Raw genomic sequence first — 16,078 nt, 5'->3', positions numbered from 1 at the left:
TCCTGTCCCTCCTTTAGAGAAGGGAGGGAGAAGAATGTAGAAGTTTCTGGCTTACAAGAACAATGGGTCATTTAGTATTAAATCTAAATAAAGGTTAACCGAGAAACTTCTTCTCTTTCAATAGGAGGCAGAATTTACATACCACCTTGCATTGATTGTAGTTCCTCCCCTTTCCTAGAATCTTTTTTTTTGTTTGTTTTTAGAGACTTTATTCATTTTAGAGAGGAGAGAGAGAGAGAGAAGGGAGAAGCAGGAAGGTTCAACTCCATATGTGCACTGACCAGGCAAGCCCAGGGTTTTGAACCAGCAACCGTAGCATTCCAGGTCAACGCTTTATCTACTGCACCACCACAGGTCAGGTCTTTCCTGGAATCTTGAGAATAAAATACCTTTATGCTAGTGAGGGAAGAGGAACCCAGAAAGATTTGTAAATATCTGATTGTGTTACTTTGAAAGTGTTAATGTTTCTGTGTATCCCCTAGACAAATGTTATAATCTTGTTAATGATTGTGCCATAATGTCATGCTCTCCCCGCCATGTGTGATCAAAGATATATAAACAGCCCCTGAACTAGTTTTGGGGACTGCACAATTTGGGCCTGCAGATGCCCCTTTTCAGCCATATGCGGCCGGCATATTTAAAATTTCCTCCTTTAATAAAACTCTCCAAAACTTATCTGGACTGGGTGTCTCTATGTGAACTCGATGAAATGAGGTACAGTGCCTTTCAGAATCTGGGGTGCAGTGCTTTATAATATTTCATATATATTCAAACTGTAGAATTCAAATACTAGTTCCCCAACTGTCGGGGACCAAATAATCAACAGGGCTTTTAGAGTTATTTCTGGGGGACAGAAGTGTGGGGTACTGGCTGCTGCCCAACCCCCTAACTCACTTGCAAAAAGCTAAGCCCTTCCCCACACCTCCCTGTTATCTGTGATGCCTGTCCTTCCCCCCCATGTTCCCCGGAAGGAAAAACTGGCTTTTTGTGTATGTTTATGTATTGGTGGGGGTTTTATGCACTTGGTGGAATTCTTGGGTTGCCTTGGAAACTGTAATTAGAAAAGTCATTGGCTTGCTACTTTGCCCAGTAAATAAAGGAAAATGTGGTTTTGGGGCTGTGGCCGATAGCCATTTTTTTCTCTGCTAGGGCAGTGTTTCTGCCAGCAGTAATTGCAAAACCCTTCCGAACCCATCTTTTATTTCCAAATTATTATTTATTTTTTTCATAGACAGAGCCAGAGTCAAAGTGAGGGATAGATGGGGACAGACAGACGGGAATGCAGAGAGATGAGAAGCATCAATCATCAGTTTTTTGTTGTGGCACTTTAGTTGTTCATTGATTGCTTTCTCATATTTGCCTTGACCGTGGGCCTTCAGCAGACCAAGTAACCCCTTGGTCAAGCCAGCAACCTTGGGTCCAAGCTGGTGAGCTTTGCTCAAACCACATGAGCCGATGCTCAAGCTGGTGACCTCGGGGTCTCAAACTTGGTTCCTTCCCCATTCCAGTCTGACACTCTATCCACTGTGCCACAGCCTGGTCAGGCATCTTTAGTTCTTTTTGTGTTTGTAAATATGATGTATATGTTTGCTTGCTTTGGGTGTAAGAGTCATGCTGTAAGCTTTCCAAGTCATTATAGCCTAAGGGTTAGTTTTAAGACAGCCTTTTCCCTCCCTTCTAATACTAAGGTCTTCTCAAAACTAAGCTTTTCCCCACACCCTTGACTGTTGCATGATAGGGGGTGGTGCACTCTTATGAGGAATCCCATTGATGCCTCAGATAAGTGGCTTTGTATCAGAGACTTTGTATTTGTATACTGGCTTAAAGGCTTTAATTTTCTACACCATAAAATGAAGCAGACCAGGGGCGCTTGCTCTCTAGGTTCCTGCTGTCAGCATTGCAGAGGCCTCCTGACCCCTTGACCTGTATGAGAAAAGCAGATTTTCTGCTTTTCCCTTGGCTTTTCTTGTAGCTTAGCTGTCTTGGTGAGACACCAGTAAACAGAATGGCCCACTGTAAAGCCAGTAGCCATCATTGTGGCCATTAGCATGCAGGTTCACATTAGATTCAGAAGACGGTAATGAAACAATGGAACCAAGAACTGGTGGGTCATCATCTTTAATCCTAGCTTGTACCCAACAGGCAAGTAGTACACACAGTGGGAAAACAATTCCCTTTCCATTCAGGACTCCCAAAGCCACTGACTTATCCAAGTTTTCCAGAATAAAAGGTTTTTAGTTTACCAGACTTATTCACTTCTGTTCCCCATATCCTTCCTTCTTCCTGCACAAACTCTGCACAAACTGGCTTCTTCCTCAGCACTCCCCTATCTTGGCTGCTTCTCCTAGCCTCCTCCACGTGGCCTTTCTCTGCTCTCCTCTCTAATGCTAATCTCAGGAACCGAGAGAGAGGAAGCTTCCGGTCTGCCTCACTTTATAGTATAGAAATCAAAACCTTTAATCTAATATACAAACAAGGAAATCTCTGATACAAAGTCACTTATCTGAGGCATAATGGGATTCCTCATGAGAGTGCACCACCCTACATCAAAAAGAGTGGAAAAGGCTTAGTCTTAAAACTAAGCCTTAGGTTATAAGAATCCTGCCTGCTTACAGCCTGTCCCCCCACACCAATGCAAACTATAAGAGAGCAAACAGATATATCATTATTTAAAAACTTATTTGACCAACACCCACCATTCTCCAACTCTGCCATTTCTTTACCCGAATTCAATGAGAACCTGCATGTGAATGGCCACGATGGCGACCCTGGCCATACACAATTACTGGTTCTAGTGGGTAAGGAAGGGCTTTTGATCGCTTTATCTAGAGCAGTGGTCGGGAACCTATGGCTCGTGAGCCAGATGTGGATCATTTGATGGCTGCCTCTGGCTCTTAGACAAATCTTAAGAAAAAAGCTAATAACATTAAAAATATAAAACATTCTCATGTACTACAATCCATTCATTTCCTATCACTCATGTTCATGGTTGCGGCGGGGGGTGGGGGGGCTGGAGCCAATCACAGCTGTCCTCTGGGACAACACTAAATTTTTATTGGATAATGCGTAATGTACATGGTTGTTGTGAGATCAGGAAGTAAACTTCCCTCCTTTTAATCAAGTAGCTAGATAATTGCAGAAACCCTTTTGACAAAGAAGATGGCTAAAAGAAAATAAGATGAGGAGTATAGTACTTTTCAGCAGGAACGGATAGAGGAATTTGCCTTTGTGGAGAGAGCAGGTTCTGCAGTGTGTGTAATACGCCACGATAAAATTGCATTATGAAACGGTCAAATATAAAGCGGCACTTTGACACATGCTATACTACTGTTACATCCTAGGAGACAGGCTACAGCAGACACAAAGTGAATTTTATAAGTTTTATTGCAGACCTGCACAGGGACTGCAGGCAACGCATGCAAGGGAGCACTGCAGCCCCCCAAACCTGCACAGGGATGCAGGTAACCCACACAGGGGAACACTGCAGCCCCCCAAACCTGCGCAGGGACTGCAGGCAACCCATGCCTCCGAAGAGACTGGAGCACTGCAGCCCCCCAAACCTGCACAGGGACTGCAGGCAACCCACGCCTCCGCAAAGACTGGAGCACTGCAGCCCCCCAAACCTGCACAGGGACTGCAGCCCCCCAAACCTGCACAGGGACTGCAGCTCCGAGCTTCTAAAATGGCTCCTTTTTATAGGGTGGCTGTCTAGGATGAGCAAGCATCATACAGAAGCTGATGTGGCTGTTAGTCATTGGCTAGGGAGGTCGTGCGCAGTTACGGGGGGGGGGGGTATTACTCAGTGGAGAATTTTAAACATAAACTTCTGATAAGGGTCTCTGACTCAATGCAGGATGTTGATGAACTCTTTGTTCTCAGCGTCACAGGGACCTTGTACACTCTTGGCAGCCCCAGCATGTCAGTACTCCTTGAATCTAACACTACATTTGCATCGAAATATCCAGCGGGGGACAGCAGGAAAAAAGCATTTCAAGAGCTACTGTGCAGAGTGCAAACTAGTCAGCAGCATCTTCGTGTTTGGACCCAACAAGGTGACTGGAATTCGGCTAGCTTTGCTGGTGCTTTAGCAATTAGGAGAAACAGAAAGCCATTCACAGATGGGGAGTACGCCAAAACATTCATGCTTGATGTTGCCAATAAACTTTTTGACGACCTTTCGGATAAAGACAAGATAATCAAATGAATAAAAGACATGCCTCTGTCGGCAAGAACTGTTCACGATGGTACCATCATGATGGCAAATCAAATTGAGGCAACACAAGTGAAGGACATAAATGCAGCACCATTCTTTTCTCTCGCTTTGGATGAGTCAACAGACGTAAGCCATTTATCCCAGTTCAGTGTGATTGCAAGGTATGCTGTCGGTGACACACTACATGAGGAAAGTCTTCTGTTTTGCCTATGAAAGAGACAACAAGAGGGGAGGATTTATTCAAGTCTTTCACAGAGTTCGCTAAAGAAAAAGTCTACCGATGGATAAACTTATTTCGGTGTGTACTGATGGTGCTCCTTGCATGGTGGAGAAAAACAGAGGATTCGTAGCGCTTCTTCGTGGACATGAAAAGAGACCCATCCTAAGTTTTGACTGCATCCTACATCAGGAGGCGCTTGGTGCTCAGATGTGTGGCGAGCAGCTTGGTGAGGTGATGTTGCTGGTCATTTGGGTGGTCAACTTTATTGTTGCCCGAGCTTTAAGTGATCGCTAGTTTAAAACACTCCTGGATGAAGTTGAGAATAATTACCCTGGTCTGCTTCTGTAAAGCAATGTGCGTTGGTTGTCAAGAGGGAAGGTGCTCAGCTGTTTCGTGGCTTGTCTGAACGAAATCCGGACTTTTCTTGAAATGAAAACGTCGAGCATCCTGAGTTAGCTAACACTGAGTGGCTCCTGAAGTTCTACTACAGCGGTTCTCAACCTGTGGGTCGTGACCCGGGTGGGGTTGCCTAATGCCATCGGAAAATACATAATGCATATCAGGTATTTACATTCCGAATCATAATTGTAGCAAAATTACAGTTATGAAGTAGCCACCAAAATTATTTTTGGTTTGGGGTCACCACAACATGAGGAACTGTATGCGGGGTCACGGCATTAGAAAGGTTGAGAACCACTGTTCTACTATCTCGTGGACATGACTGAACATCTGAACCAGCTCAATGTGAAAATGTAAGACGTTGGAAATACAGTTTTATCCCTTCAACAAGCAGTGTTTGCATTTGAAAACAAGCTGGAACTCCTCTTTGCCAACATTGAAAGAGGTCGTTTACTACACTTTGAAAAACTGGGAGAATTTAAAGATGCATGCACAGCAAGTGACCCTGCTCAACATCTTGACCTCTAGCACCTAGCGGGCTTTGCATCTAATCTCCTGCAGTCATTCAAAGCGTGCTTTGGAGAATTTCGTGAGCGCACTTGTCTTTTTAAGTTCATCACTCATCCACACGAGTGTACAGTGGACCGCACCGACCTGAGTAACATCCCTGGTTGTCCGTCAGAGATTTTGAGTTACAAGCTGCTGACCTGAAGGCCTCAGACATGTGGATGAATAAGTTCAAGTCACTGAATGAAGATTTGGAAAGACTTGCACGACAGCAAGCAGAGTTGGCGAGCAAACACAAGTGGGGAGAAATGAAAACACTTTAACCCACGGACCAGCTGATTGTCAAAACTTGGAACATGCTTCCCATCACATACCACACACTGCAGTGTGTGAGTATTGCTGTACTGACAATGTTTGGCTCTACGTATGCATGTGAGCAGTCTTTCTCACATCTAAAGAACGTTAAGACCAACCTACGTTCACGTTTAATGGTGGGAAGTCTCAACCCCTGAATGAAGCTTAACCTCACCACATATCAACCAGACTACAAAACCATCAGCAAAACCATGCAGCACCAGAAGTCCCATTAATGGTAAGAAGTACTTTATTCATCATTGGTTAGCAATAGCATAACAATGTTATTAAAAATAATTCAGAGACTTATTGTACTTTAAAAGTGTTGGTCTTACATAAAATGCACACATTTACTTGTATTTAGTGTAAACATATTATATGACTCTCACGGAATTAATTTAAAAATATGTAGCGTTCATGGCTCTCAGCCAAAAAGGTTCCAGATTCCTGCTCTACACCATCCAAAATCAACTTGTAAAGAGATACTATATTAATTCCACTAACCCATCTCTTAAAGAAAAGTGTTAGGAGAATTGAATTTTTGTGACTGATTACAGGGTAAATGGAAACTTTCCTAATTAGGAATGATTTTTTTTTTAAATAACAGGCCTGGAAAAAAGTTAAAATGAGGAACCCAATTACTGTACTTGACTCCCAAGTAGGTTTTCCAGTTGTGATGTAGAGTTCCTATAACAAAGATGAAGGGATGACGCTAGGCCAGTTGCCTACAAAGTACTAAGCTGCTTTGTTTAACCATAAGCTTGGTCAATGCAGCTTTCTTCTCCCAAACAAACACACTGCACACCGCCTGGGTTATCAGAAATGATAGTGGCAGGACCAGAACTTCTATTAGAAGGGCCTGACAGTGGCTGTCTGGTTGGGGATATGGTGGGCTTGAAGCTGCACTTACTCGGCACACCCTATTTAGAAGGCATGTTTATTTGGGGTGACTTGGCACCTGGGGAAGGGAGGGTGCCAATGGCCCTCGAAGCCCGTCCTTGACATCCTGACTGCCACCTGCATTGCCAAACGCTCTGTTGCTCTGTCAGGATGCCTAACAGGGACCCCGTCAGTAATGTGTCCTCCCCACCAGACGGTCCTGTATCTGTCCTGGCCCAAGGTCACTGGCCCTCTCCCTCCCCAAATCCAGGCATGACTTCCAGCACATCTTAAACTTTTCTAACTTAGCCTGGATTGCTGAGGAAAGTAGAAAAACATGTTGGGGCCAAACCTAGGTGACTCCATAGTAAAATATTTTGGGGTCTCTTGTTTTATCTTAAAAATCCATGCAAATTTGTCACCCAGCTCCAGAATGTGTTTGTTTTCATATACAATGTTTTAAATAACCTAACAGTGAAATGAGTCAACTTTTTCCTCCAAAAGATCACCAAGGCAAAATGTTTGTGTCCTCTAGGAAGGTGCCCATGATCAGCTGTGGCCCATGTGCCCTAGGACAGCACCACATCCATGGGGAATGCCAACTCTAAAGGGAGAAGCATCGGGACTTAGGTGTCAGGGACCTTCCCCGCCCTTAATCCCAGAGATCCCCACTCTTGAACTCAATGTCAGGCGACAGGGGTCAGGAGGGGCGAAAGTGGAAGGCTAAGGATATGGGGCAAAATTACATCTTTCAAAAATATTGTAATTTTAATTTTTAAGTAATTCAGGTGAGCTTGATTCTGATTTTTCTAAATGAATGAGATACTGCTAAGAGTCTCTTTTATTCACCACCTACATTTTGCTCTTTGACTTCATAGTGTATTGCAGCTGTGTAGTTGAGTATTCACAATAAGAAAAATCTAATCAAAGTGTTGGCATTTATTACCTCCTTCTTTCTCTTTCAGTTATAGTCTTTGTTGGCCATTTGAGGACCAGTGTTGACTGCACCTATTTAAAAACATGCATCAAAGAGAAAAACTAAATTAGGGGTTTAAGAATAAAAGTAGCAGAAGAATATTTTGCAATAGCAATTTGCTTTCTCCCTCTGTTTTCAAACGGACTCTTAACTTTCTTCTCACAGGGAAGTATGTTAATAGGCTCCCAAAAGTTCAGTACAGGACTGAGACACTCAAATGGCAGCAGGCAGGCCACACACATGATGAAAGTGGGCTGAGTGTAAGACAAGAGGGAGTGGTATGGACTGAGGCAAACTGAGAACATCTGCTTCTCCATAGGAGCCAGCCGGTGCTCAGCTCTATCTGATTGTTGCCACACACAGTAATGGGGACCAAGTGTTGGCAGACTTTCTCTTTTCTTTTATTAAACAATGTGAGGGAGGCAGAGGGACAGGCATCTGCATGCACCCCAGCTGGGACCTACCAGGCAAGCTCCCTACCAGGGATTCTCTGCCCATATGGGGCCACTGCTCTGTTGCTCAATTGTGCTATTTTAGCTCCTGGGGCAAGGCCATGGAGCCATCCTCAGCACCCAGGGCCAACTTGCTCAAACCTTTCTGGCCATAGCTATGGAAAGGGAAGAGAGAGAGACAGAGAGAAGAAAACGGAGTGGAGAAGCAGATGGTCATGCTCCTATGTGCCCTGATCTGAAGTCAAACCCAGGACTTCCACACATGCAGCCAATACTCTATCGCTGAGAAAACTGGCCAGGCCCTGAAGTTTTTAAGAAAAGCTCAAAATCGCCTGACCAGGTGGTGGCACAGTGGATAAAGCGTCGGACTGGGATGCGGAAGGACCCTGGTTCGACACCCCGAGGTCGCCAGCTTGAGCGCGGGCTTATCTGGCTTGAGCGCGGGCTTATCTGGCTTGAGCAAAAAGCTCACCAGCTTGGACCTAAGGTCCCTGGCTCCAGCAAGCGGTTACTCGGTCTGCTGAAGGCCCACGGTCAGGAACATATGAGAAAGCAATCAATGAACAACTAAGAAGTCGCAACGCGCAATGAAAAACTAATGATTGATGCTTCTCATCTCTCTCCGTTCCTGTCTGTCTATCCCTGTCTATCTCTGCCTCTGTAAAAAAAAAAAAAAAAAAAAGATAAAAAAAAAAAAAAAAGGAAAAGCTCAAAATCAAAAGATGTTGGGTCCAAACCTAATTGTCTCCATAATAAAATATTTTCAAGTCTCTTGTTTTAACTTAAAAATCCATGAAAATTTATCATCCTGCTCTAGAATATGTCTTTCATATACAATTTTTATATAAAGTTTCTGAATATTTTTACTCAGCAACTAATTTTTGTTTATTTGTTTTGTTTTTGTGGCAGAGACAGAGAGAGTCGGAGAGAGGGACAGATAGGGACAGACAGACAGGAAGGGAGAGAGATGAGAAACTTCAATTCTTCGTTGCAGTTCCTTAGTTGTTCATTGATTGATTTCTTATATGTGCCTTGATGGGTGGGGGAGGGAGGGAGGGCCACAGCAGACCGAGGGACCCCTTACTCGAGCCAGCCACCTAGGGCTTAAGCTGGTGAGGCTTGCTCAAACCCGATGAGCTCGTGCTCACGCTGGCAACCTCAGGGTCTCGAACCTGGGTTCTCGGCATCCCAGTCTGACGCTCTATCCACTGCGCCACCGCCTGGTCAGGCTACTTAGCAACTAATTTTAAAAGTGTAAAAGAAAAGGAGGTGAAGGTGTCATTGTCGATGCTGGGCTGCAGCACAGGCACGCTGTGGAGCCTCTGCTTTCGACCAAGAGCCACACGTGACAGCATCTCATTCCTGCAGGTGCAGAGCTCACACACGCTCATGGTGGCATTCTGTTCAGTTGTAGGAGGAACCAGCTCAGGGGTTCTGGGTGCAGAGATCTCACACCTTCCATGTCCTCAGCCAAGGTTGGTGGCCGACCCTGAACGGACTCCGGATGTGAAATACCCCCTCACGGTGCTCTGGAGGAGCTGCAGTCTGCTGCTGGGCTGTGGCTGTCCAGCTGCTCCGTAGGCTGTGCGCTGATGGTGAGCCCCAGGTCCACAGACTGAACTGTGGTGTGAGTAGTGGTTGGCTGCTGGGCCTAAGCAGGCTCTGGATGGGAAAGTGTCACCTCAGGGCGCTCTGCAGGCTCAGCAGGACCCTCTTCATTAACTAGAAAAGCTCTGCACTGGCAAAGTGCCCTTGGGGTGGAGCTGAGCTCTTCTATGGAAGCAGATCTGAAACCTCCTCCTGGGTGAAAAATGCTTCTCCCTCCACAAGGACTTCCGATTGCTGAGCTAGGTTCTCCTGGGGGGTCGGAGAAGTTTCCACTTCCTCAGGGGCCTGTCTGCAGAGCTGAGGATTCCTGTTGGGAGGGAAATTCAGCTTCCCTGGGAGTATATGAGGGCCCTTTGGGGAGGTTTTGTTGATCCTGAAGACAGGGTTGAGTGGGCCCCAGGGAGACGGAGGTCAGCAGGTTAGGGTCCAGGGCCAGCTCTAGAAGTGAGCAAGCCTGGACCAGGAGCCACAACAGCTGCTACACAAATAATGGTCTGGGGGCCCAGAAGTGCATCGAGGATATGAAGTTCAGGACAGAATAATTTGCACAACTGGGGCACGGAAAGTGACTAGACAGGTAGGACATAGTAAGTGACCCAAGCAAATGAGGTGCTAGTCCCATGCACTGAGATAAAGATGAATAATTGGCACTGGTGTCACAATTGGTCACCAAGTCACATCTGGCAGCAGTGCCACTCACACGCCCCTTAGCAACCAAGCACCAGCTCTCCTCTGGTCTCAACCATTTTATATAACCTTTGTTATGTTTGGGCTGAGAGTGACTGTAGAATAGCAAGCCTTTCTCCCAGAATCAACAAGAACCAAGAAGTGCTTTCCCCTGCAGAGGGCACAGCTAACTCCCACTGCAGTTCCCCTGACCCCTCCCAGTGAGGCTGCATGTGGCCTGCACACCTGGGTGGCCCAAACTCTAGCAAAACAGGGCTGGTGGGAGAGGGGTGGGGTGGGGGGCTTGGTGGGGCTATTAATAGAGGGGAGGGGTTGGGGAAAGGTGCAGAACTTTCCAAGGAAGCCACAGGGCCTCCATCTCAGGAATTCATAGTGCTGGTCCAGTTCTGGTCATCTGAACTCCTCCTGTGAGCTGAAATCTCAGAGACATCCTTCCTCCCCTTGCCCATACTGCTCCTGGTAGTTGGCAATAATGAGAAGAAAAAGTAAAGTGAACATTATTGCTACCACAGAAATAGGTATATCTACAATGAGTTTCTTGTTATAGGCATAGGATAGAAGTTCTTTCTTACCCTCACTTTACTCCTCTCATTTTCAATTGGCCCATATTCCACTCTGGTCTGGGAACCTTGACTTCTTACTGCAGTTGAGAAGCTTCATCTGGAGGCTCATAAACGTTGACAGACTGTTGCCACATTTTTCTTGGGATATCTTCTCCGGTTCAATAGTCAGCACAGTGCTGGTGCTCTTCCTCTGGCTTTGGGCTGCATTTATTAACACTGCATTTGCTGTGGGAAAAGACTGAAAAAGAACATTAGACAAACTCACTTACCTGAACATAGGCCCATACTGGGGAGAAGTGGAGGTTACATTTGGATTATTGGAGCCAGATTTTGAAGACCTTAAAAAAATGAGCGCTGCCTGACCAGACGGTGGCGCAGTGGAGTGAGTGTCGGACTGGGATGCGGAAGGTCCCAGGTTCAAGACCCCAAGGTTGCCAGCTTGAGTGCGGGCTCATCTGGCTTGAGCAAAAAGCTCACCAGCTTGGACCCAAGATCACTGGGTCGAGCAAGGGGTTACTCAGTCTGCTGAAGACCCGCGGTCATGGCACATATGAGAAAGCAATCAATGAACAACTAAGGTGTCGCAATGAAAAACTGATGATTGATGCTTCTCATCTCTCTCCCTTCCTGTCTATCTGTCCCTATCTATCCCTCTATCTGACTCTCTCTCTGTCCTTGTAAAAATAAATAAATAAATAAATAAATAAATAATTTTTAAAAATGAGCGCTGACAGAATTTAGTCACTCAATAATGCTTACTGAAAGTTTAATAATACACTAAGTACTGTGTAGGTTATGTGTACATTGCAAAGAAAAATCAAATTTATTTCCTGCCATCAACAACTTTCTTTTTCAAGGGAGAAAAGGTGATGTGTGCAAAATAAGTGTAATAACAGGTGACAAATAGTATAAGAGATGAAGTGCTTTGGATATACAGAAGGGGCAAGATTAATTCCAGGTAGAATTAATCAAGGAAGACCTAGTAGTGATCATTCTGGTATTACACTTACTAAATTGGGAATGGCTCAGGAAAGAGAAGCATGGTCTCACATGCGCAAGAATGCCTGTAGCATCACTGTTCGTACACCAAAATCCTGGGTTGAGAAAGAAAACAACAATGTCCAACAGGAACATAAGCTGTAAAATTCTTACACAAGATAGTACATAGTAGTTAAAATGAATAAATTACAGTGATATACCATGTGGTAGACAGCTTGAACGTGGCTCAGAAAACCCCTCACCCTGCACCCTGGTAGTCACACCTTTGTGCAAGTCTCTCTTCGTGAACAAAGGCTAGACATAGTGACTTTTTCCCAATGTGATGACATGTCACTTCTATAATTCTCTAACAACAGACTGTGACTTTTGTCTTGATGGTACATTCTCCCTGGCTTTTCTCATGTTCTATGATGGAGATGGCCACCTTTCAAAAACAGAGGGCAGTCTCTGGCCAAAAGCCAGTAAGGAACCGAGGCCCTTAGTCCAACAGCCCATGAGGAACTTAGTCACCAACAACCTTCGAGTGCACTTGGAAGTAGATCTGCCGAAGGTGAACCCTGAGATAAATGTGGCGATGTTCTGCCCATCTGGGGCCCTTGCTCCATTGCAACCGGAGCCATTTTTTTTTAGCTCCTGAGGCAGAGGCCATGGAGCCTTCCTCAGAGCCCAGGACTCACTTGTTCTAATTCAGCATTGGCTGCAGGAGGGGAGGAGTAGAGAAAGGGAGAGAGAAAGAAGCAAGAAGGGGAGTGGTGGAGAAGTAGTTAGGCACTTCTCCTGTGTGCCTGGACCGGGAATTGCACCTGGGACTTCCACACTCCGGGCTGATGCTCTACCACTGAGCCAGCCAGCGAGGGCCCTTACATCCTTTTTCTGCCAACTTATAAAATACTGCCAGTTATTCAAAATCACTTTGGAGAATTCTGGCGCCATTAAGTTACTGCTGTTTACTCGTCACCATCACTTGGTCAGAGCCTGGCTTAGGCATTGCACTCTGGTTTTATTTTTACGTAATGCCTACATTAAGTCATGATCACACTTGCAAAGGGTATTTGCTCATTGGGCTGCCATTCTTGCCGCTGCACCCCAGAAAGCAGTCTCTGGAAAGTAAAGTTAAGTTTATACTTAGTTGCTATTGGAGAAGCTTTGAATGAGAAGTAACTCTATTGAGATTATTTGGGTACATATTCATTCTCCCTACAAGAGTGTAAACATTTTGGGTCTCACATGTCTTCTGTATCCTGTATCCCTGTAACCTAATGATCACTGAATAACTTTTTGGATGACTGAACTGTATCTGCAAACATTTCTTCTGGGGGTGGGGACTGTGAACAAGAAAAGATTGAAGATAATTGTTAAAGGCAATGTATGATTATCTAGTTTTGTGAAATTGATATTTTATTAGTAAAGTTTTACTGCATTCATTTATTTAACTAGCTATTATGTGTACATGATACATGATTTTATAAGATAAAATAGGATATTCAATGAAAAGTAAGTCTCCCAATGCTGACCATAGCTCTCAGTTTTCTTCTCCAGGGGCAACTGCTATAAATAGTTTCTTATGCATTCTTTCACAGACATTGTAATGCATAAACAAGCATATATAGACTATTTCTCCTTTTTATAAACACTAGTGTCAGAATATCATACATATTCTTCTGTATCTTTCTTTATTTTTTCACTTCACAAATTATCTCGTACTTAGTGACAAATACATACAGACCTATCTTATTCCTTTTAATAGTTACACAGTATTCTATTATCTGTAAGGCACCATAATTAACCAGTCTTTTTGAGAGACATTCAAGCTATTATAGATGTTTTGAAGTTACAACCAATTTTGTGACAAATATCCAAATGTGTAAGTATAGAATAAATTCTTAGATGTAAAACTGCCCAAATAGTATGTGCATTTTAAAATTTTGTTTGACCTGCCCAATAGCTCAGTTGATTAGAACGTCAGCCCAATGTCAAAGTTATGGGTTTGATCCACAGTCAGGGTGCATAAAAGAATCAACCAGTGAATACATAAAGAAGTGGGACAACAAACACATCGATGTTTCTTTCTCTCTCTAAAATCAATAAATAAAAATATATTAAAAAATAAAATTTTGGGCCTGACCAGGCGGTGACACAGTGGATAGTGTTGGACTGGAATGCAGAGGACCCAGGTTCGAAACTCCGAGGTCGCCAACTTGAGCGCGAGTTCATCTGGTTTGAGCATAGCTCACTAGCTTGAACCCAAGGTTGCTGGCTTGAGCAAGGGGTTACTGGCTTGGCTGTAGCTGCTCAGTCAAGTCACATATGAGAAAGCAATCAATGAACAACTAAAGTGCCACAACAAAGAAATGATGCTTCTCATCTCTCTCCCTTCCTGTCTGTCCCCATCTATCTGTCTCTCTGTCTGTGTCACAATAAATAAATGAACGAATAAATAAATAAATAAAATTTTGCTAGATATTAACTAATTTTCCTCCTTAGAGATTATACCAATCTACAGTCTCACCAACAAGGTGCCTGTTTCCCAGGATACTATCTTTAATCACTTATTTCATTTCGAGACACTAAAACACTTTGTTCTGTCATTTTTCCGTCTTTCTTTACACGTATAAATAGAAAATCGAGCCTGACTTTATTAGGAATGAGTTTATTCACTCACCAGGCATTTATATGGTACCTGGTCTCTGCCTGTCTACTACATATCTGCAGATGAAGTGATGGAAAGCCATGCAAACAGACCCCGTAATACAAAATGAACAGGAGTCACTAGAGATGTAAACACAGGGAGAGAACCTCTGCTCTGGCCATGTGAGTTTCACAGAGATGGTGATTTTTCAGCTGAATCTTCTAGAAAAGATAAGAATTTTCTTTAAAGTAAAATGTACTTTAAAGAATAAGAATTTAGGCCCTGGCCGGTTGGCTCAGCAGTAGAGCGTCGGCCTGGCGTGCGGGGGACCCGGGTTCGATTCCTGGCCAGGGCACATAGGAGAAGCGCCCATTTGCTTCTCCACCCCCACCCCCTCCTTCCTCTCTGTCTCTCTCTTCCCCTCCCGCAGCCAAGGCTCCATTGGAGCAAAGATGGCCCGGGCGCTGGGGATGGCTCCTTGGCCTCTGCCCCAGGCGCTAGAGTGGCTCTGGTCATGGCAGAGCGACGCCCCGGAGGGGCAGAGCATCGCCCCCTGGTGGGCAGAGCGTGTCCCCTGGTGGGCGTGCCGGGTGGATCCCAGTTGGGCGCATGCGGGAGTCTGTCTGACTGTCTCTCCCCGTTTCCAGCTTCAGAAAAAAAAAAAATTCGGGTAGGGAAACAAGGCGCTGCCATGATGAGGTGAAACATATGGGAAAAGGAACAATTTTTAGGAAGCCAAACGTCTAGGAAACAGCCAGTTAGAGATAGCTAGCTGTTTTTGTTGTTGTTGTTGTTGTTTTACAGAGTCAGAGAGAAGGATAGAAAGGGACAGACAGACGGGAACGGAGAGAGATGACAAGCATCAATTATCAGTTTTTTGTTGTGACACCTTAGTTGTTCATTGATTGCTTTCTCAATATGTGCCTTGACCGCATGCCTTCTGCAGACTGAGCAACCCCTTGCTCGAGCCAGTGACCTTGGGTCCAAGCTGGTGAGTTTTTGCTCAAACCAGATGAGCCCGCGCTCAAGCTGGAGACCTTGGTGCCTCGAACCTGGGTCCTCCGCATCCCAGTCCGACGCTCTATCCACTGCACCACCGCTTGGTCAGGCAATATAGCCAGCATGTTATTATAATATGAGTCTATGGCAGAAGAGCAGTTTGGGTTGGAGATTAAAAAAAAAAAAGAAACGATGAGACATCAATGCACAGAAGGTTCTTGAAGTTGTAGACATGAATGAGGATAGAACAGAAAAGGAGGATGCCAAAGACAGAACCCTAGGGAGTACCAGGGGTATTTAAGGTGCAGTCTAAGACAAAAAGCCTGTAAAGATTCTAATGGCTAAGAAGCTTTAGGTTCTTGTTTTATATAATTGTATCTAGTTATCAATAATTTTCACTCACCGTGAAGATCAGATGAGCTTCTCCTTGAGTTCAACCTCAAAAGAAAAAAAATACCATACAGATCTCATATCTTTAGAATTTCTTATTTATTCTAGTTAGTCTAATATGTATGCTTAAAAACAGTAGTATAAGAGATACTGCTTGATCTGGCTGTTCCTTAACACCCCTCCAAGCTTTCCTCCCTCTACTG

At 44.6% G+C, this 16,078-nt stretch overlaps 1 long non-coding RNA gene across 1 annotated transcript in view; it reads right to left on the bottom strand.

The window, feature by feature from the left end:
* Nucleotides 1-4,263: 4,263 nt before the first annotated feature.
* Nucleotides 4,264-16,078, bottom strand: part of LOC136390972 (uncharacterized) — a 66,807-nt gene continuing 54,992 nt past the window's right edge. The window contains exon 4 of the long non-coding RNA XR_010748796.1: nucleotides 4,264-4,420. This is a non-coding gene — a long non-coding RNA (uncharacterized lncRNA). The remainder of the gene's footprint in view (nucleotides 4,421-16,078) is intronic.

The sequence above is a fragment of the Saccopteryx leptura genome, chromosome 2 (assembly GCF_036850995.1).
Source record: "Saccopteryx leptura isolate mSacLep1 chromosome 2, mSacLep1_pri_phased_curated, whole genome shotgun sequence".
In the NCBI taxonomy this organism is placed as follows: domain Eukaryota; kingdom Metazoa; phylum Chordata; class Mammalia; order Chiroptera; family Emballonuridae; genus Saccopteryx; species Saccopteryx leptura.
The sequence above is the reverse complement of the archived record's forward strand: the minus strand, read 5'-3'. Positions and strand labels throughout refer to the sequence as shown.